The sequence below is a fragment of the Ursus americanus genome, chromosome 21 (genome assembly GCF_024610735.1).
Source record: "Ursus americanus isolate L20-20 chromosome 21, mUrsAme1.1.p, whole genome shotgun sequence".
NCBI lineage: Eukaryota > Metazoa > Chordata > Mammalia > Carnivora > Ursidae > Ursus > Ursus americanus.
The window spans coordinates 9,823,561-9,844,598 of NC_142147.1; positions in this window are offsets into that span (position 1 = coordinate 9,823,561).

A 21,038-nucleotide genomic window follows, 5' to 3' on the forward strand; every position below is an offset into this window, starting at 1 on the left:
CTGGGGCTGGGGTATTGGAGCTGATAGGGGTAACAGATGGAACACTCCATGGCTTCCAGTTACTCCCATAGTACTGTGAAAGAGCTGCCTCCTCCAGGAGCCTGAACAAGGAGACAATACAACACCCACCTTATTAGTGGATGGAGTAAAGTTGGCTTCCATATTGCGTCCACAAGGAGGATGGCACCATTAGGGCACATTTTTCGGAACTTAAACTTCTTAAGGTAAAGATTGAAACTGGCTGAATATGCAGCTTTTTATATCTCCATGATAGTTTCACCAGTGTTCTTGAAAGTTCTGGAAGAGATGCTTCCATTTCTCTGTCTGAACATTCATTCCTTCACTCATTCAAACCATGCTACTTAGAGTCCATGAATCAGTGTCCCTTCTGGTTTGTCACTCTTTGGAGAGGAGGTAAGTACTCACATGGGTTCTCAAAGCCTATCTGCCATGACTGTAGTACTCTGGATAGCCCCTTCTGTTGGTTGTGATTTTGATCATGTGGCTACACAAACATTAGATTGTGAGAGAATATGGAGATAAAGAACCTAAGTGATATGATAAAAACCTCCTAGGGAAATATTTCAGAACAAAAGCAATATGTATTCTCACCGTGAATGATGTTTGGTACCTATCCTTCGTTAGGATTAAGTCTGAGTACCCTACATGCTCCGTTAACTCATTTAGAAGTTGAGATTGGGCTCCCTTCTCTGAGTGATGATATCCCATAACATGTCATGGCTGAGTCTATGTTGTCTTCAATTCCCATGATGCATTTCTACTTGTTTCTTCAGAAATGAGGATAATGTTGGGCACATTGTAGGTCTAAGAACCAAAAGGTTTTCTTGGGCAAAAAGCCAGGGTCTTAGGGGGTTTGATATCTGGCATCAAACCTAGGCAAACTCTACAATCTTCTTCTAAGAGCAACACATGATGGGTCAGAGAAGGCTGGATATTGCACTGAAGAAGGTCCACAGGTATCTGTGGACAAGTCTGAAAATGGCAGAAGAGAAAGATGGAAGCCCTCTCTGCCTTGGTCCAGTCTCCACGGAGGATTTGTTTTTGTCACACTGACTATTTTCATGCTTCCTGACTTTGCTTTTGTGGTTCCCTCTTCCTAGAATGCCTTCTTTTCTCTAGAAAAATACTCACTTGTCAATGTCCAGAAGTTCCTCTCTCCTTACTCTTGGGCAAGATATCTGTGGTCTTCAGTCTTATCCATGACCCTTTCTGCAGAGGAAGACATCTAACTCATGCGATCGGGCTTCACCAACATCTAACGAAGTCTCATCTGACTCTGTTTCCAGTGCAGGTTTTCCCCAGGGAGGGGATATGCTAAGAGGCCCCCTCATGGGTATCTAGGTTGCTCAGTAGTTACCTTTCTCACTATGAATTAATAAGCATCAGCCTGGCATTCACTCATCAGTCTGTGTGAGTTTGATTCATAGGAGTCCCTACCTCGAAGGGGAAATCTATTTTTGATGTTCCTGGTTTTCCTCAGGTGACACTGACCCTCAAAAGGGATCCTTCCATCTCAACTACAAGTGCAGTTACATTATTCTGTTCAGAGGAGTTTGTTTAAGGGGTTCTAAGATTTCTAGGTTTCCACCAAGCCCATGCGTGACCAGCGAGAAGAAGAGCCCCTCTAAGCCAACGCCAGGGCACTGTGATTCTAGAAAACAGTTGGTGAGGGTTAAGGTGAGACCAAAGAATTAACTCTGTAGGGATTCTTAGGAATATTGAGGGAAGGAGGGGAGCCCAGGAGAAGATGGGACTTTCTGATAAATAGGGCAGGTGGGAACTTGGAGTCATGGTAGCTTGTTCCCCACTCAGGTTAGGCAGGACTTATCCTCTCCATCTCACCATTAGAGGAGAGAGCAGCTGGTCACTCAGGCACTGGAGCCCGGCCACCCACTCCACTGCCCATTTGTTTAAGGGGCACAGCAGTAACGGATTCTCCTGTTCCCTTTGTGATTTCCTTCATTCTGATTCACAGAGACTTTCTTTAGTCATCTTAATAGAGCATTACCCAATGGTTTGTGTTGGTCTGTTTTTGCTTTCTTTCAAAGTATTAGTCCTGCAAGAAACTCACAAAAAAAGTGACCCATGAGCACATTTAAGCGTGGGAAACAGCGCATACTAGCATTTCCGCTTGCGATCCTATTCGTGGGCCGTAGGTTCTGAAAAGTCCTGCTTGGTAGAAACATTTTTACAATCATTTAAATTATTTCTAAAGCACTATCTCTAATCTATTTGATTGCAGAAATCTTTTTGTTTTGTTTTGCTGTTTTCTAGCTAACCAACGATGCTAGTTACGGAATTAGTGATCCACGAACCCACTTCAGGAAACATTTAGTCAGGAATTACATAGTCAAATCTTGCCCGAGAGGCATCCTGCTTCTTTAAGGTGATTTTCCTTCTCTATCATCATATTCAAATGTTTATTATTACTTCTTTAACTCGGCCTCCTAGAGAGCAACCCCCTTTCCTTATTTCCCAGGAGTTTCACGGGGTACCTCACTACTGCCCCTCATGCCACCCAGACTATGGGGTTTTCTAATATGATCCTAAATTACTGCCCAAAATAAATATGTGTTGCCAAATGTCGGGCCCTTTAACGTGACGAAGGAAACCTTGTTCCTATATACTTCCTCCTAAATGCATTTTGCTAGAGGGCATTTAAAAAAACACATTAAATTTTATGATGACTTTAACAAACAAGTCAGTGATCATGATTTCAATACGAGCAGCAAGCAGTTAAGGAGAAAGGTCAGCGTAGCCGTGGCATATAGAGTTTCTGCTTGGGGACGGCTGACTCTCTGCAGCAAATGCGAGTCAGCTGACTCTCTAATGCTATAGTTAAAACATAGATTCTAAATAGTCGGGCTAATGACTCCAAAATTAAAATAGTCCTGGCCCCTAGATGCAGCTAGTAATTAACTTTTAATTTTATACAGAAGCATGTCATGCTTTTGACCCTTGACTTTATTTAGTTCTCTCCTGGCATTTCAAAAGCATGATCTGCTAAATAAGGTTGTTAAAATCAGTATTACAGAGAGAAGCAATTGCGCAAATGTGCATATGGAAATTATAGCCAGAGGGGTGCTTCGTAGAGAAGCTGCCTCCATGAACTTAAATTTGTGGCTAATTGCTATTGCTATATTATTCAAAATTATAAATTAGACTATTAGCAAATGGAATTATGTAAGACCTATGGGAGCAAAACAATTATTGTCGTAGAGCCATGGAATGTTAGAGCTGAAAGGGGATTTATGGACTATCTATTAATACTGTTCTCTTACTTTACCATTAGGGAAACTGAGGCTGAGGGGGGAAGCCTGGATCCCCCAAGGTCAGACTATGAGAGGGAGTGTGGTTTAGTACACTGGGGCTGGGGACCTGAAGGTGGGCATTTTTATTGCTGTTATTTTCCAGTTTTCTAAAAAGCACTCTAGCGCTTAACTTTGATGTCTGTGCTCTTGAATGGTGGAGCGGGAATCAGAGATTGAAGGCAAGTGTTAAGAGTGTGTATATAGGCCAGAGTGAGACATGAGTGCCCTCAGTGGCTCAGAATTTCTCTCTTGTTAAATCAATTTTTATTTTGTATGTGTATCAGTCAGCTCAGGCTGCTGTAACAAAACTCCACAGGCTGGATGGCTTAAACAACAGAAATTGACTTTTGCACATTTCTGGGGGATGGAAGTCCAAGGTCAAGGTGCCGTCAGGGTTGGTTCTGGTGGGACCTCCCTCCCTGGCTTGTGGAAGGTAGCCTTCTCACTGTGTCCTCACGTGGCCTTCCTTTGTGAGTGCTCACAGAGAGGCAGAGGGAGGGAGGGATCTGGCATCTCTTCTTACGAGGACACCAGTCCTATCAGAGCAGGGCCCCAACTTTATGTCCTCATCTAACCTTGATTACCTCTCTAAATTCCCTGTTTCCAAACACAGTGACATTGGGAATTAGGGCCTTCAACATATGAATTTGGGGGGACATAGTTCAGTCCGTAACAATATGTTCAACACTATTCCAAGGAGGGGCTTAGGAATGAGTGAAGAGGTTGGACATCAGGACTTTTGTGGTTGTGATCAGTCTCTGCTATTGTCCCAAGCTCTGGCCCCAACTTATATATCTCACTCTAGTGAGGTATACAACTCCTGCCTTAATACCTTTGATTTTCACTGGGCCCCAAAGGTGTAAGTTTCCCCACTCTCACCAGATATGCATCCCACCCAATGAGAAAGGACCCTACCGCACTGACTGTTCTGTCCGTCAGACCAGCTGCACTCCACCTGGTCCTCACTCAACCTACTGGGTTTCATTTCCCTGCTAGCCTGTGAAATTACTCAAACAAGTGGATCATACCCTCCTGCAGGAACCAAGGGACACTTCAACCCCTTGTTACCACAAATCTTGTCTCCCACAGCCTCTGATGCTTCATTCTACTTCTCAGTACAACCCTGTGTGGCCCTCCATGGCATGTGATGTCCCCCTTCCCCAGGCTGTGAGTATATATAACTAACAAAATACTGTCAATCTCATCTGTCCAGCATTGAGTGTTGTGAGAGCAAGGGATCCCTCCTTTACTGATGGTGTGAATATGAGGTCATCAGAATACTCACCTAGAAACACAAAAGCCCTCCAGTTAACAATATCCTGTCTCTTTGGAATGCTCTAGTTGCTCTAGCCTGCCCCACCACCGTCTATCCCACCCCATTTCTTGTAAGGGGCTTTCTAACATTTTTCTCTTGATCATACACAGTTTTCTACATGAGAGCCTAGGTAAACACAATTTTCTCCATCTCCTGACATTTTCAGTGATGTTTCATCTGCTCTTATTGATTGGCACTCTGGGAAGCTTCCTTTAATTGGCTCTGTGTGTGTGTGTGTGTGTGTGTGTGTGTGTGAGTTTGTGTCTTAAGAGAAAAGAAGCAGGATATCAAGAAAAAAAAAAAAGCACATAGCAGCAGCTAGGCTGTTGTAATCCAGCAACTAATACACTGAAGATAAGACATGCAGTCTGGTCTCTGGAAAGAAATTTTAAACCACAGATATAGAGTTAGCATCCTATAAGATCCGCTTTTTTTTTTAAAAAAAACTGAATTTTATACTTCTATCTCTAAAAATAACTGTACTTTTCTTTGAAAATCACATTATCTATTTCCAAATTGTCTACTCCTCTACAAGTAATCTTAGTTTTAAAAAACAGGTTATATATATATTTAAGATTTTATTTATTTATTAGAGAGAGAGTGTGAGTGGGTGGAGGAGCAAAGGGGGAGGGAGAGGGACAAGCAGATTCTGCACTGAGCACAGAGCCCTACGCAGGGCTCGATCCCAGGACCCTGAGATCATGACCTGAGCTGAAACCAAGAGTCAGTTTCCCAACCAGCTGAGCCACCCAAGTGCCCCTCTTTATTTTAAAGTTTCATGCATAAGTTAATTCAGGAGTGGCCTTAGAAAGCATTTGCCTCACATATCAGTGTTAGAAATTGTAAGTTCACACATGAGACCTCCTTGACCAAATTACTTCATAGCTGGAAAAGATGATCTGCCACGAACCATAGAACATAATACTTTTAGAATATTTTAAATCAAACATAATATTAAAACAATGTCACCCAAAATGTGGCTCTCCTATCTAGGGCTCAATTTTCCTACTTGAAAAAATGTGGATTAAGCAATGTCATAGTCTTTTTCAGCTTGACTAAGTGTAAGATTATTGAATATAAAATACATTTTGTAAGATCTTAACTTCAAACTCAAGAAGACATAATGAGCATGTTTATTTCTTCTTTCTCCCAATATTTCATAAAATGAGAGTAAAACAATCAACTAAGAAAATATTATAACAAAGACAATAGAAAGAAGGCCATCAGTAGCTGAGAGATTTTAACACAGAAAACATGAGAGAAAGAGACAAAATGGAGATAGTATTTCAATCAACTAAATTTAACATCATACAGATATGATTTGAGAAAGAGAAATCAAAGGAAACTAGGTGAGAGAAAATCACCAAAAAAAATTATATAGAGCTAAAGACAGAGATGAATCTTCAACAAAGGCCCATCCAGTGAGAAAAGACTCATAAACATCGTTGTGAAATTTTAGATCAATAGGGATCCTAAAATAAAACAATCTAAAAATAAAATAAAAATCCTAAAAGCTTCCATATATATAGGAGAAAAAAAATGCTAGATTACCCACGAAGAATCCAAATTTGATGCCATCTAACTTTTTGTGGCTGACTACGGATATGAGAAGACAGTGGAGCAATATGTGCAAAGTTCAGAGAAAATTATTTTTTAATCAAGAATTTTATATCTAGCCAAATTATCGTCCCAATGAAGTAACAAAATAACATTTTTAAACATTTAGGGAACATTCAGAAAGTTTATCACAAATGTATCCATTTTGAGTAATGAGCTCCATAGGAATTAGTCCCAGGATATTAGCTGTGCAGGAGGCCTAGAAATCATTTGGTTCAAATCAAGTCATTAGGTTCCAAGAAGAAAGTCAGTAGAAAAAGAATGGAGTAGATCCCGTGAAATAGAAATAGTAAGAAACGAAGACAAATTATGACATAGTGAAGAGTTAAATACACATTAAATACATTGCTTACATTTGGTCAAGATGAAAAGAGCCTAAGATACTGTTTAATCTATGTTTTTTAGATACAAAATTTGAGGCCTGGATGGGAGAGCCACTTTTGGGATGTCACACTGCTCTAATGTTTTGTTTTATTTTGAATTTTTTTTTTTAAATATTCTTTTCCACTACGGCTCAGGGCAAATATTCTTTTATTCTCTTCCAGCTGTATAACCAAAGGGGTGTCTCAGGTCTAATGTGTGAACTTAACATGATGGCTAACACTACATTGTGTGGGGAATGCTTTTTGAGGCAAGCACGCAAAATAAAAGGAACTAAAAAATCAAATACCAAAGAAACAAAAAAAACAGCATCAATCAGCAGCAACAACAGCAGCCAAACTGAAACAAACCAGAAGGTAGGACGTGGAGCTTCCAAAGTGGTGTGCCGTGGTACGATTGATAACGATACCAGTAACAAAACTCCATTTGCCTTCGATGCCAAGCCCATTCTCTATTGAGTGGTGAAAAAGTCACAACACTAAACACCTAAAGAAGGAGATATAATTCAGATACCCTTCCTTGTTCTTCCGGAAGCAACAGTGACGTAGTTACATCACTGAAAAACATGTTTCTGGCTTGAGAGTCAAGCCATGTTCAACTCTTGAAAGATTAAATATGACTAACAAAGTATGCTATTAGTATGACTCAGAGATGTGAGAGACATTGTCCAAAGTGGCTGGCACAAGGGACACAAGCTCAAGTATATTATTTGATATTACAGTGATAGAACTTCCAAATACTGGGTAAAAGAGAGGCTATGGGGTCCGCACATGAGCTAAATTTGCATTTCTATGGCAAAGACTCGGTTGGTGGGTAATACCCACAGTTGACTCAGCAAGAAAGAGTGGTTATAGCATAGTCCTCAGTTGTAGAGGTGAAAAGAGAACTAAAACAGAAATTTTGAAAGTTGCTCTTTGAGAAGTGGAATGGGGGTAGAATGGGAGAGGGGCAGAGGACTAGTCCTTGTTTTTACAAGCTTCCTTCTATTATTGTGTCTGGTGGCCACATTGCTTCTAGTCCATGTGGTATTGCTACTAGTCCATGTGTGCATACTGCAGGCACATACACTCTCACACACATACATCTATTATCTTCAATGCTAAGGCATGGCACATAGAATTTCTGTGAATATTATACAAGAGTTTCTTCATATTTCTTTCTTTTTTTTTTTTTTTTAAAGATTTTATTTATTCGACAGAGATAGAGACAGCCAGCGAGAGAGGGAACACAAGCAGGGGGAGTGGGAGAGGAAGAAGCAGGCTCATAGTGGAGGAGCCTGATGTGGGGCTCGATCCCAGAACGCCGGGATCACGCCCTGAGCCAAAGGCAGACGCTTAACCGCTGTGCCACCCAGGCGCCCCCATATTTCTAATTTCTCTTACCAATATTGCTTTCCTTTTTTTGGGCAGGTATGTCACTTGAACTCTAATCTGTAAGATTCCACTTGATTTGCCCCTTTCCTTTTGTATAAATTTCATATCCTTCTGTCCTGCTCTCTCAAGTCTTACAGACTTTCTTCTTAGTTTCAGAAATCACCAAAGTCATTTGCTTCAGGGCCTTTACATTTGCTTTTCCCTGTTCCTTGGGAGACTGTCTCCTCAGGTCTTCTTCTCCTTCTCCTTCTCCTTCTCCTTCCTCTTCTTCCTCCTCCTCTTCTTCCTCCTCTTCCTCCTCCTCTTCCTCCTCTTCCTCTTCCTCCTCCTCTTCTTCTTCCTCTTCTTAAGATTTTGTTTATTTATTTGAGAGACAGAAAGACTGAGAGAAACCATGAGCAGGGGTGGGTGTGGAGGCAGGGGGAGAGGGAGAAACAGATTCCCCGCTGAGCAGAGAGCCTGATGCAGGGCTTCATCCCAGGACCCTGGGATCGTGACCTGAGCCGGAGGCAGATGCTTAACCAACTGAGTCAACCAGGTGCCCCTCTCCTCAGGCCTTCTTTAGACATGTCTCTCCATGTCACTCAGGTCTCAAAATCACCTCTTCAGGAGGCCTTTCCAAACTATATCTCTTGTTAGACAGAACCCTTTTTTCACTTTTCGAGAATCCCTTTTTCTGTGAAATGTATCACAGTCATATATGCAAGAGTGAATCCACAATGCTTACATGATTTGAATAATAATTACAAAATCAAAATGGAATGAACCCGGTGCATCTCAAATCCAGCCGATGGATAAGACACTACTGCACCTTGGCAGCCCTGGTGGGTCTCTAACCAATTTTCTTCCCCTCTTTCTTCCTCATGTTTAGCCATACTGATGAATGTCATGTTAATCATGACCATGCTTTCTTTATAGTTTTTTTCCCTTTATCCAGCTGCATATGTATTCTTGAACATTTCATTGTTTGATTTTGCTTATTTTTGAAATTTACATAGAGAATCATCTTGTAGTTGTGATTCTATTCAATATATCTTTGAGAATCATTGACAGCGATGTGTGTAGTGGCCGCTGATTGATTTTCATTATGAGTATTATTCTATTACCAGACGACACCACATTTCATTCACTCTGCTGTGGGTGAGCATTGGATTTTTCCAGATCTTTATCATTGTCAACGACGATCCTATGAATGTCTTCGTACATGTCCTGGGCCTTGGAAAGACCTTCTCCAGGATTGCACTGGGAGCATTAGAGGCCCTGCACATGATCGGCTTTAGTAAATAATTCCAAACTGTTTACCAAAGTGGTTGCAGCAATTCACACACCCATTGCCAGTGGATAAGGATTGCTGCCCCGACATTGTGGGTGACACACACCATTGCCAGACATTTCTGAGGGGGGAGGGGCAGACGGAGAGAGAGAGAGAAACTCAAGCAGACTCCCCAGTGAGCACAGAGCCTGAGGCGGGGCTCGATCTCATGACCCTGAGGTCACAACCTGAGATGAAATCAAGAGTCAGATGCTCAACCGACTGAGCCACCCAGGCACCTCTATATTATATTTATATAAGTTCTGTTTGTTTCCCCCACCGGAATATTAGCTCCATGAGGAAAAGGACCATTTTGTCTTGGTTGCAGCTCTGCTAAACACTGGTTGAATAAATCAATAAAGTGCTCTTGCCATATAAGTTATATGTAGAGTCACCGACTCAAAAATAGAAAAAGTAATGGATAAAAGGAAGAGGGTGAGTTGATCATGGGTAAACAGTGGAAGGTAGCAGAGATGAAGAAACGGAGTGAAGGTGAGGGGGAAGCGTGCATGCGTTAAAAAAAAAAGATGCTGTGAAGTTGGAACTAATGGAACTATGAAGGCAGAGGAGCACAGGAATACAACGTCCCTGCTTGGGAGGGTGGAGGGGAGGGTCATTAAAAGGAGCTAGAATGGAATATGATGTAAAAAACAATTCCTCGCCCCCATCACCAGGTGGCAGGACTGACCCAGGACAGCATGGTTGCTAAGCCATTTTCAGGTGTAAGGAAAAGCACCAGTCTTAAATGATTTATGAATGTAAGATGTAGCCAGAAATGAGTACATTGGTGCCTCTGTAAGTTAGGTGCTTATAATTTTGGAGACTGTGTTGTCTATAGAATCTCTGCTGTGATGACCTAGACACTGAAATATTAGTTGGTAAAACTATGGTTATAGGCGAATCTTATTTGAATTCTGGTCTCCAGCTTAGTTCCCCAAACAAGCAGTGTGCAGTGACTTAATGATTTAATCGACACACATATTTATATCTAATATGAAATATGTTCTTACGTCTTCTTTTCTAACCATGGACTTCATCTTATAGATATTTAACACACTCTGCTTCAAATCCAGTTTTAAAACGGTAGTTGGTGGGTTTCGAGTCTGTTACTTTGGACTGAATTCGATGCAGCGTTGATTATTATTTGCTTAAGCCGTAATCAAATAAATCAGCTGCCCACAGGCTTCAGGAGCAACATGTAGGTAATTAACTTTCCAAAAGTTGAGACCAGTGGCGTGACTTGGCTGACGGGATGAATGAAGGATTCTCTGTGCCAAGTTTAGTACCTAATCAAACTTCACGTGCTTTGAGTGGTGAACAGAACTCCAACCCATCAGCATTCAAGACTATTTACCTTTGATAAAACACCACTTCCTCTTCCTAATGAAGAAAAAACAAATGATGTTTTAAGATTTTTTTGAAGAAAACGGAAGAAGTGAAATGGGCTTTAGATGTTAAATGCTTCTTCCTGAACAACTTAACACATAAATAGGTCCGACAAATAAGTGAAAGGAAGGGAATAGGGGTTGGGGGTGGCCATCACAAGAGTTGAGACAACAAGGGTTTAGGAGACGGTCTTGGTGAGTTCAGGGAGTTAACAGTAAGGAGCATTTGTTTCTCACACACACACAAATAGTAATGCTGAGTTTGACTTTGTCTGGATTGGGTTGGAAAGGCATGGAGAATGCCAAAGGAATTTTGATTCACCTTATCTCAGAATCCAGCCATTTTGAATTGGTTGGGAGAAGATGAGCTTCTACAGGCCATGGAGGATTCAGCTCATCTCACTTGGAGACCACAATCTTTGATTTCTAGCCATAAAGGGAGGAAATGGACCCTCGAATAAGTTTCACGCTTTCAAGTATCCACTCCTTTTCCTGGGCCCCTGAGGTCCAGGGACAGTTTTGGAGAAGCCTTAAAAGTGTACCTTTTCTCTCTTTTCCTCATGTGTCTCTAAAAAAACCACAAACAATTTTAGATCCAACCTACAGCTTGTTCATCCGAATCACTAATCTCAACAGAGATTTATCAACAGGAGAAATTCTTTATGACTCGAAGTGCTTTCCTAATTCATATGTATGTAGTACACCTCTGATCCCAAGGGGCTCGAAAAGTGCAGTAATTACCCAGAAATGCGTTGCTTGGAGTGTTTTATTGCAGTTACAAAATGAAATGTATACATAAAAATTAGCAGAACCGTTAGATGCAATGTATTAACTAGGTATTACGGGCATCCTGGCTGTGGCTATGACATCATCCCAAGCCAATCAGAAGTCTCCTAGCAACCTGCTTCTAACCACAATTCATAACCAGGTCGTATTTCAGGGCCTGCTTCTTTCACAGAAATTGTTCATAAAACAAAATAAAGGCCTATAATGTACACGAAGCTTATCTGATCTGACTGTTTACATTTCACCTCACTCTCCAGAGCTTTTCTTTCTTCTTCAAAACAGGAAATTCTCTTTGAAGGAAAAGGGAAGATATTATTAAAAATAGGAAATTCTTTTGAAACTATATCCTAGGATAAGACTAAAATCTAGGCTTTTGAGGAACTTATGGGAGAGATTATTTCCAGAGAAAACTGTAACATTACTGAAGCAGAAGAATATGCATTATTACTCTTAGTATATGCATTATTATTCTATTGTTATAATATGCATTATAAAAATTGCTTGCTCCTTATATGATTTTGCAGAATAAAATACCAGTATCTGAATTATTTGCTTTCTGGCCACAAAATAACTTATTTAACTTATATCTATGACAAATGTGATCCAAAAGGGCAGGGGGAAATAAAAAACCACCTACGTCTGGGAAAATGGAAATAGTGTGAGTTGTAGACAAAAAAATAGTTATTTTTCTTGCAATACTGATTTTTATCATTCATGCACAACATAACCACCCTGAGAACTGCCAAGATCTCAATGATGCCTTTTCCTCATTATTATCTGTTATTTAGAGGGGTTTTTTTGTTTGTTTTCAAAAAGGAATTTTTATTTGTTCTGAATTTTTAAAAGCTTTCCATTGAAGTAAGTACACATATAGGAAAGTGTACAAATTATAAGTATAAAATCTCTGAATGTCTTCGGATTTTTCTGTTCTTCCCTAAATCCAAATACCCAAATTTGACTTGAAATAACTAGTTTAGTTTCATTTTAACAAACTTAAAATAGCACTGCAGTATCAAAAGATTGTGATATTTTCAAACATGGATTTCTTCTAATTTCCCCATTGACTTTCACATTGGACTGGGACTGAGGTAAAAAGGCAGTTGCCTAACAAATATCCCTTCTTTTCCTTTTCCTTATTAACAAATTGATTTTCACCTCACCTCAAAAATACAACTTTCCCAGCCTCCCTTGTAGCTAAGTGTGGCCATGTGACTCAGTTCTGGCCAATGAGCTGTAAGTAGAAGTGTGGTAGAAATTTCCAGAAAGGTTCCTTAAAATCAGACTTCATCTCCCAAGAGGAGCCAAAGTAGCCACCCCACCAGCTCTGGATAACCTGCACAAATTACATTAGAGAGAAAGAAACTTCTAAGGTGAAGATGCTGCTATTTGGGGTTTTCCTTCCACAGAGAGCCAAACTTGATCCAAAAGTTTCCTGGGGGTATCTCCAAGAAGAAGTCATCACTTCTGAGCTAGATGAGAATTTAATAGCCATTTATAAGTCCCATACTACTTGTAAGAGGTATTTTCCAAACATTATTTCATTTAATCCTCCCAACAATGCCTTGAGGTAAATATCATTGTCCCTATTTTACAGAAGAGGAAACTGAAAGGGTCCAAAAAGGAAAAGAATATCCTCCCAGCCATATGCTCCACATGTAGCATGACTGGGAACACTCCCAGATCTGTGCACTTAACTGTTCCCTTATGCAGACCCTCAACCCACATGAAGGCATGAGGTCCCACTGGGCCTTGAAATTCTGCAGAACAATTGACAGGAAGGGCCAGTCCTCAAGCACTTACTGTGTTGTATATAAGACTCTGTTTATAACAACCTGGGGATTAACAATACATGGGGAGAAGAGCTTTGGTTAAACTGATTAGGCTTAGGACAGACTTAATCAGTGGGGAGGAATCTGGTGGCCTCTGGAATGCCCATCACAGCCCCTTCTCTCCTTGGGGGAAAATCAGGAAGCTTCTTGCTCTGCATTCAAGCAAACTTCTTTTCTGTGATGCCTTTTATTAATTTTGACGAAGATCAGGGCAATAATGATAAAGGTAAACACTTCCCTGGCTTGCCCTAGCCAATCGGGGTAAATAAAGGATTCTGTCTTCTAACTCTACATAATATTTGATTTTTCAATAGGAAAACAGCAAATGATGAGATCAAGTGTAGAAGTAAATGTGGGTTGCTCACAGAAGTGGGGTTGTGGGGTTTGCAGTAACGTGAATGTTTTGACAGGCAGAATATTTTGGGCAAAGTAAAATCTCTCTGTTCATCCATCTGTACCAAAGCTGGCTATGTTTTATGGGTTTCCTTGGTTTATATTGCTTCATGCTCTGCATGAATGAGTCCTTGGCTGAACTAGCTTCCTCCAGCTTGTAACTGTTCCTTTCTCTACTAGCATCTGTGAAAGTACCCAAGATGCTGCAGAAGGGGAAGGCTTAATTTCAAGTGTCTAGCCCAGTGTTGACAGGGAGTAGGGACATGCTGACTGACTGCCTAAGAAACAGAGTGGTTCCGCACTCACAGGAGAGGCAGACAGCCTGGGTCTGTTTCCTGACTCCTGGCGCGTATGGGATGTAGGACCTTGCTTGAGTCGCTGGACCTCAGCGAACCTCTTCTGTAAAATGGCTATGATCCCAATTGTTCCCTGAAGAACTGGTTAGGGAATTCAGTGATGCACAGAATGTGTGCATAGAACGTACACCCAGTACACCCTGCCTTCCATTTCATTGGTCCTTGTTCCAGGGCAACCTGCCAGCAGGGGGCACTGTGGAAACACCCACCTTCTCTAGGAAACCTGGAATTCTGATTTTCTCTTAAGTCAGTTGTTGGAAATCCTTGACTGACTCTATTCTCTCCTTTCCCTTTTTCTTCTAAAAGACATGATGGAGAAAGCATTCTGTGCAAACCTTGGGATGAAAATGCAAACGACTCCTCCCTAGCCAGGCTGGGTCAGTTGGCCAATATCCTAATGGGGCAGGTGCGGTGGCCGGAAGGCACGAGCCTGCACAGGGATGCTTAAAGCTTTGCCCTGAGCCCAAATGCGACCTGCTTTCTCTGCATATATGATTTTCTCTCTCTCTCTCTCTGGCACCATGAGCAGAGACTGACTTATTCACATCTGTAGCTATACTACCTAGCCTAGCACTGTTCAGTAAGCATCTGCTGAAGAAATGAATGGAAAAAATGAGTGAAACAAACAATCCCTTTTGTCCAAGAACTCACGTTACCCTCTTTCAATTCTGGTCTCTCCCCTAATCAGCAGGAACTACGTAAGAGAAGGGAGATGTTTTCACTACAGTAAGACCAGTGTTTCACCAGGCCTTATAAGAAGCTTCCAGGTCCCAACTTAGATTATTATGAAACTTTCCTAGGGAAGTGGAGAAGAAAACTTAATTAGCAAGTAAGATGAGGGGGGAAAGTAAAGGGGTGGCTTCTACTCCCGCTTGTCCCTCTGGGCAAGGGGCTGGGCCGTGGACAGAGTGCCGCTGAGCTGGTCCAGAGGCCTCCGTTGGACCCAGGAAAAGCCTCTTGACTTGTAAGGGTGGGTGCTGTCAGCTTGGAGCTCCTTGTCTCCTGCATCCCAAAGCAGAAGGAATTTCAGTGTCTCTGTCCTATCTAACCACTTTAAAGCATATGTATCCATTGGAATAAAAATCCATTATCGGTAACCACTGGTCTCAGAAATGGTATGCTGCCTGGCTTTGTGCTAATGGGCCGGAGGGAGAAAAATGCAAGCATAGCCCCCCAGTTTCCTTGAAGTTGTGTTAAGATCCTCTTCATTCTACTCTGTTTGGTGTGTAATAAAAGAAAAATGTCCTTAGCAATACTTTTTTTTTTTTTTTTTTAAGAAGAAGCTGTCTGGGGCTTCTGGAGCCCGTTTTGTCCCCACCACCTCCTCTCTGACTTCCGAATGGTCTTTACTACCGTGTGTCCCCCAGCCCAGACCACCATGGCCTGGGTTGCCATTAATATGTCATTTCCCTTTCCTGTTATCACAATATAAAGGACCTTGGCGTTGACCTTTCTATCAAAACATCCTTTGTTTAGAATGAAAAGCTATTCACTGTTAGAGTCTTATCTATAGGGTTTAGCCAGAGGATCAAATCCAAAGAGCAGAATTCGTTTACTTTGTATTAAATGAGCTCAGTTAAGAAGTCTCAATTTTGGCAGAAAGGTGCATTAATCACAAGGAAAAGAACAGATCTCGCTTTTCACAGCTTCTGGTTAACTTTCAATACAGTCACACAGTGAGGCTTTTGTTCCTGAAAAGTAGCACTGTATTTAAATACAGTAAATATAACAAAATTGCCTTCTTAAAATTACACAAGAGTTCCTCCAGCTCAGGATGCCCATAATGACCTCAGTGTTGCACGAATAACTTTACGGCTTCAAAAAGGCTCTAAATTAGTTTGGACAGATGGGTTTTATCCCGAGGAAATCAATGAGTTTTTGTGAGTCTGACTTAATTTTTATGCAGCTAGCACTTTGAGATGAAATTAAAATATGTATGAAAAACATATTAAAGTTTCCCTTGGGTCTACGGTTGTTTGTACATTTACAAGGTGTTAAAGAGATGATTTAAAAACTAACTCTATAAGGGATCACTGCAAGCAGACCATGATTTATGGTCTTTCATGACATTTTTGACACTTGAGGCCTAATGTCTTGTGCGTGTTGAACCGCTAATTATCTTTTAATTCAGAAGGGCTTCGTGGTATTTTATAAGTGCAATATAATATATAGGGCTGGATCACACGGAAAAGCTCAGAGAACAACATGCTTTACACGTTTGGTTGAGTGGGTAACATGTGTAAGCAAATTTGGGCCGAACCTGGCTGAAAACACTTCTTCATGATGCTGTAAAATTGAATCATTGCTTTTACCTGCCCAGCTCTAGAAAAATCACAGATCTATTAGTTTTTTAAGGTATATGCAGGGTTAAGGCCTTAGTGGATTAGAAATCATATTTCTAATACAAACCCCAAGTAGTTACACCATGCCTGGAAGACAGTAGGTGCCCAATAAACATTGACTGGTGTTTGTTGTATTGACTGATGTCAGTTACAACGGTAACTGAACCGGAAGTGTATTTAAAGAGTTATTTATTGATTTGAGAGAGAGAGCGAGCGCACGAGTAGGGGGAGAGCAGAGGGAGAAGGAGAGAGAGAATCTCAAGCAGACTCCCCGCCGAGTGCGGAGCCCGGCACCAGGCTCCATCTCAGGACCCTGACATCATGACCTGAGCCAAAATCAAGAGCTGGACACTGAGATCATGACCTGAGCCGAAATCCAGAGTTGGGCACTTAACCAACAGAGCCACCCAGGCGCCTCCCTCCGCCGGAAGTGTATTTAATATCGGTTTTTTCCTTTCCTTCCAAATCAGATTATTCAACAAGGTTGAATTTAGCGACACAATAAATATTTACCAAACACGCTCCGGGCACCAGACAGTGTTCTAGGCACTGGGGGAACATGGAAGTCACGGTCCGGCCGGCAGAGAGCTCGCAGCCTGACAGCACGAAACACCATGTCACAATAATGCCACCTGAGCAAAGGGATCATTGAGGGTGAAGTAAAATTGCAACTGAGATTTGAAGGCAGAGAGACGGCATAAGTAATATTTTTATTCCTATTTTGTTTTGGAGAAACGGAGCCACGATGATGTGATCTAGCTTGTCTGAAACTCTGCAGCTCGATGGTGACGGGACTAGGTCAGCTTTGGAGAGCTGGCTACTTAGACAACAATGTTGGGGGGAAAAATCATAACTGGGAAGACTGTGAGCACACAGTGCTTAAGGGTTACTCCTCCCTCGTGTACGAAGACGAGTCCCTAAAATCATTGCCTCGTTGTTGATCCCTGCCCCTGAAATGACCGGGAAATTCATATGTGCTAGAGGAATGGAAATTTGGGTCTGCTAAGATTTCTCTAATTAGCCTCCCCAACTGGGGAAGGAGTCATTCAGGGCATGGGCACCACGAAGAGGACAGGAGGCCCCTGCTAAATACATTTTAGGGTCACCCTCCACCGTTCCTGCCTTGTAGCAGCCCTCGGGTAAAGGATTGATATCAAACCCACATTACAGATGATGAAACTGAGTCACAGAGTTGAGTGGCTGCTATTGATTCCAAAGCTGGTAAGAGGCTGAGGAAGGCAGGCTGGCTGCAAGCCCACATTCTCACCACCACACTGTACATATTTGCAAGTCTTCTGAGCACAGCCTGGGGAGCCTGTGCAGGGGGCCGAGAGCAGCCTGGGGCGCTGGTCTCAGGAAGCAACAGCCTTGTAGGGAAGTAAGACAAGTGTCTAACTAGTCAGAGCACAGGGTAGATGGTGTTGAGTATCTGGAGATGGGGAACGTAACCAGACTGGGGTAAGTGAAAGAGTCACAGAGGATATGGATTTATGGAGCCATGTATCAAGAAGGTGTTTGGATCACAATCCCAGGAAATCCAACCATTAGAGACCGCGATTTTCCTCATGCAAGAAAGTCTGGGGGTGCTGCAGGTGTGCGGATAAAAGCCAGAAGTCTACATAGCCGAAGCAGAGAGTGTGGAGAACAATTAAGTGGGAGTTGATAATAATTTAATCAATGAATAATAATCTCTAATAATCTATGAAGTTATCTAGGAACATAATCTATTGCACAATAAAGTGCAAGAGTATATTGGGATGGGTTCGCAGATACCCTTGCCTTGAATGCCTACTTGCTTACAAGGCAGATTTTAATCCTATCGATAACAAGAGTGCATTAATGCTATTTTTGGCTACTTGCTTTACACCTTTATTGAGACAAAATTGATGTCTAACAAATTGCACTATTTAAAATGTACAATTTGCTGAGTATCAACATATGGAGACACCCATGAAATCATCAGCACAACCAAGAAAATGAATATTTATATTACCCGTCACACAAACTTTCCTCATGCTTCTCTGTAACCCAGCTCTCCTTGCACCCCTGCCTCCAGGCAATCACTGATCCACTTTTCCATCACTATAGATTACTTTTTATCTTCTAGAGTTTTTAAGATTCATCTGTACTGCATGAATCAATAATTATTATTATTATGATTATTGCCGAATTGTATTACTTTATCCATTCACCTGTTCACATTTGGGTTGATTCCAATTTCTATTACTAGTAAATTGCGGTGAACACTCCCGTGTAAGTCCTTGGGCGGGTGTACGCCTTCATGGGTGTGTAGTGGAATCTTACTGTGGTTTTAACTTGAAACACCTTAAACACTAATGATGTTGAGCATCTTTTCATGTGCTTATAGGCCATTCATCTGTTTTATTTTGTGAAGTGTCTGCTTGAGTTTTTGCCCATTGTTAAAAAATAGGTTGTGTCTCTTCTTATTACTGAGTTGGACGAGTACTTTACATATTCTGGATACAAGTCTGTTGTGTTATGTATCTGATATATGTGTTGCAAATATCTTCTCCGGGTGGTGGCTTGTCTTCTCTTAACAATGCCTTTTGAATAACAAAAGTCTGTAATTGTTAATCAAGTCCATTTTATTAACTTCTTTTTGGTTTGAGCTTTCTATGCACTAGGAAACTCATGTCTACCCCCAAGGTCTCATAGATATTCTCCTGGAAGCTTTAGAGTTTTAGGTTTTGCATTTAGGTCTATTATCCACTCTGAGTTAATTTTTATGTATGGTACATAAGGGTGATGTTCTTCCCCCCACCCACAAATGGATATTCAGTAGATCTGGCATTATTCATTGAAAAGACTCTCCCCTTTTCCACTGAATTGCTCTGGAACTTTTGATGCAAATCAATTTGTCATATATGTGTGGGTGTGTTTATGAAATCTCTATTTTGTTTCATTGATCTCTGTGTCTATATATTTGTTAATATCAAAGTACTTTGATTAGGGTAGATTTAAAGTAAGTCTTGAAATCAGATAGGGTAAGTCCTCTAAATCGTCTTTATTCTAGGTTCTTTGTATTTTCACATAAATTTTAGGATCAGCGTGCCTGTCAATTGCTAGTTTTAAAAAATCTACTGGAATTTGATTGGGGTTGGGTTGAATTTACAGATCAACTCAAAGAGAACTGCCATCTTAGTAATAGATGTAAAAATCTATGAACTATTTATGAAGGCTCTCCATCAGTAATACTTACAAATAACATCTATAGTAATAATTATCAATGCATAATAATCTCTAATAATCTATTAAGTTACCTAGAAACATATATCTATTTCTCTAGGTAGGCCTTCTTCCTCTCAGCAACATTTTACAGTTTCTAGTGTAGAGGTCTTGGACATCTTTCATTAGATTTATTCCTAAGTATGCTATGTCATAGGCAAATGTGAGCAGTAGATGACACAGGCTGTCTGGCAGGGATGACAGAATGAATTAAAGAAAGGGTTAAGGGGTGCCTGAGTGGCTCAGTCCATTGAGCATCTGACTCTTGGTTTTGGCTCAGGTCATGGTCTCAGGGTCGTGAGGTCCAGCCCCATGTCAGGCTCTGCACTCAGGTCAGAGTCTGCTTAAGATTCTCTCTCTCCCTCTGCCCACCCCCCTGCCCCTGCCCGATAAATAAATAAAATCTTAAAAAAAAAAAAAAAGAAGGAAAGAAAGGGTTAAGAGGATATAACAGTAGTCTGGGCGAGAAGTCTAGCTGAAGAAATAAATCAGGAGGATATCCAATGACAACAACCACTGACCTTTATGAAGACCGTGGTTTTGGAAGGTGATGGCATATAGGAAATGTCACCTTGGAACCACCAGGAGGGTGGAGAGCTGACAGTGTGCAGAACCCTCAAGTGAAAGACGAAGTTCAGAGTATTAGATGTTGCTGACTTCTAAATTCAGCTCGTATCGAAATAAGTCTCCATGTGGTCCAAACAAGTGGCTTCTGAAATGCCTTCTCCTGCAAGATGCCTTCTAGACAAAAGGTAGCCCTCTTCCCCTTAAGGCTACCGATGGCACAACTCGGGCGGGGTATCTGACGCTTGTACCAAGGATCTCAGAGCTCCCGGAAGCTTGGACACCACCCATGCAATCCTTTTCAACTTATGCCTGGAAAATGGAAGGCCTCGTCTATGTAGAAAATCTATTTTTGCACTAAGAGTCTGTATATGTACTACATAGATGTTAATATACATATTCTTAGATTCATATGTGCCTGGATATGCCTATTTTAGATGAACATATGGATTAATAGGTAGACCCTTACACAAAGTATGTGTTAACATGCATATTGATGCACATACTCTTAGATGAAGTATACATGTAAGTACACATATTCTTCAGTGGGTGTGCGCGTATCACCGCAGATCATAATCACGGTGGGCCGAGCCAATTCACGTTTGTGGAGGACGATGGAACTAGGGAGGTAACCCCTAGTGAGGGAAAAAGAACCAGCACTTACTCAGCTCCTACGGTCTGCCAGGCCTGGTACTAACAAGACTCGTGATTACACAGGAGAGCTCAACTCTGAACAATTACGTGTTTAAAACGGCACCAGCCAGCGAATGGTATCCCGTTTCCACAGATGAGGAACCAGGCTTGGAC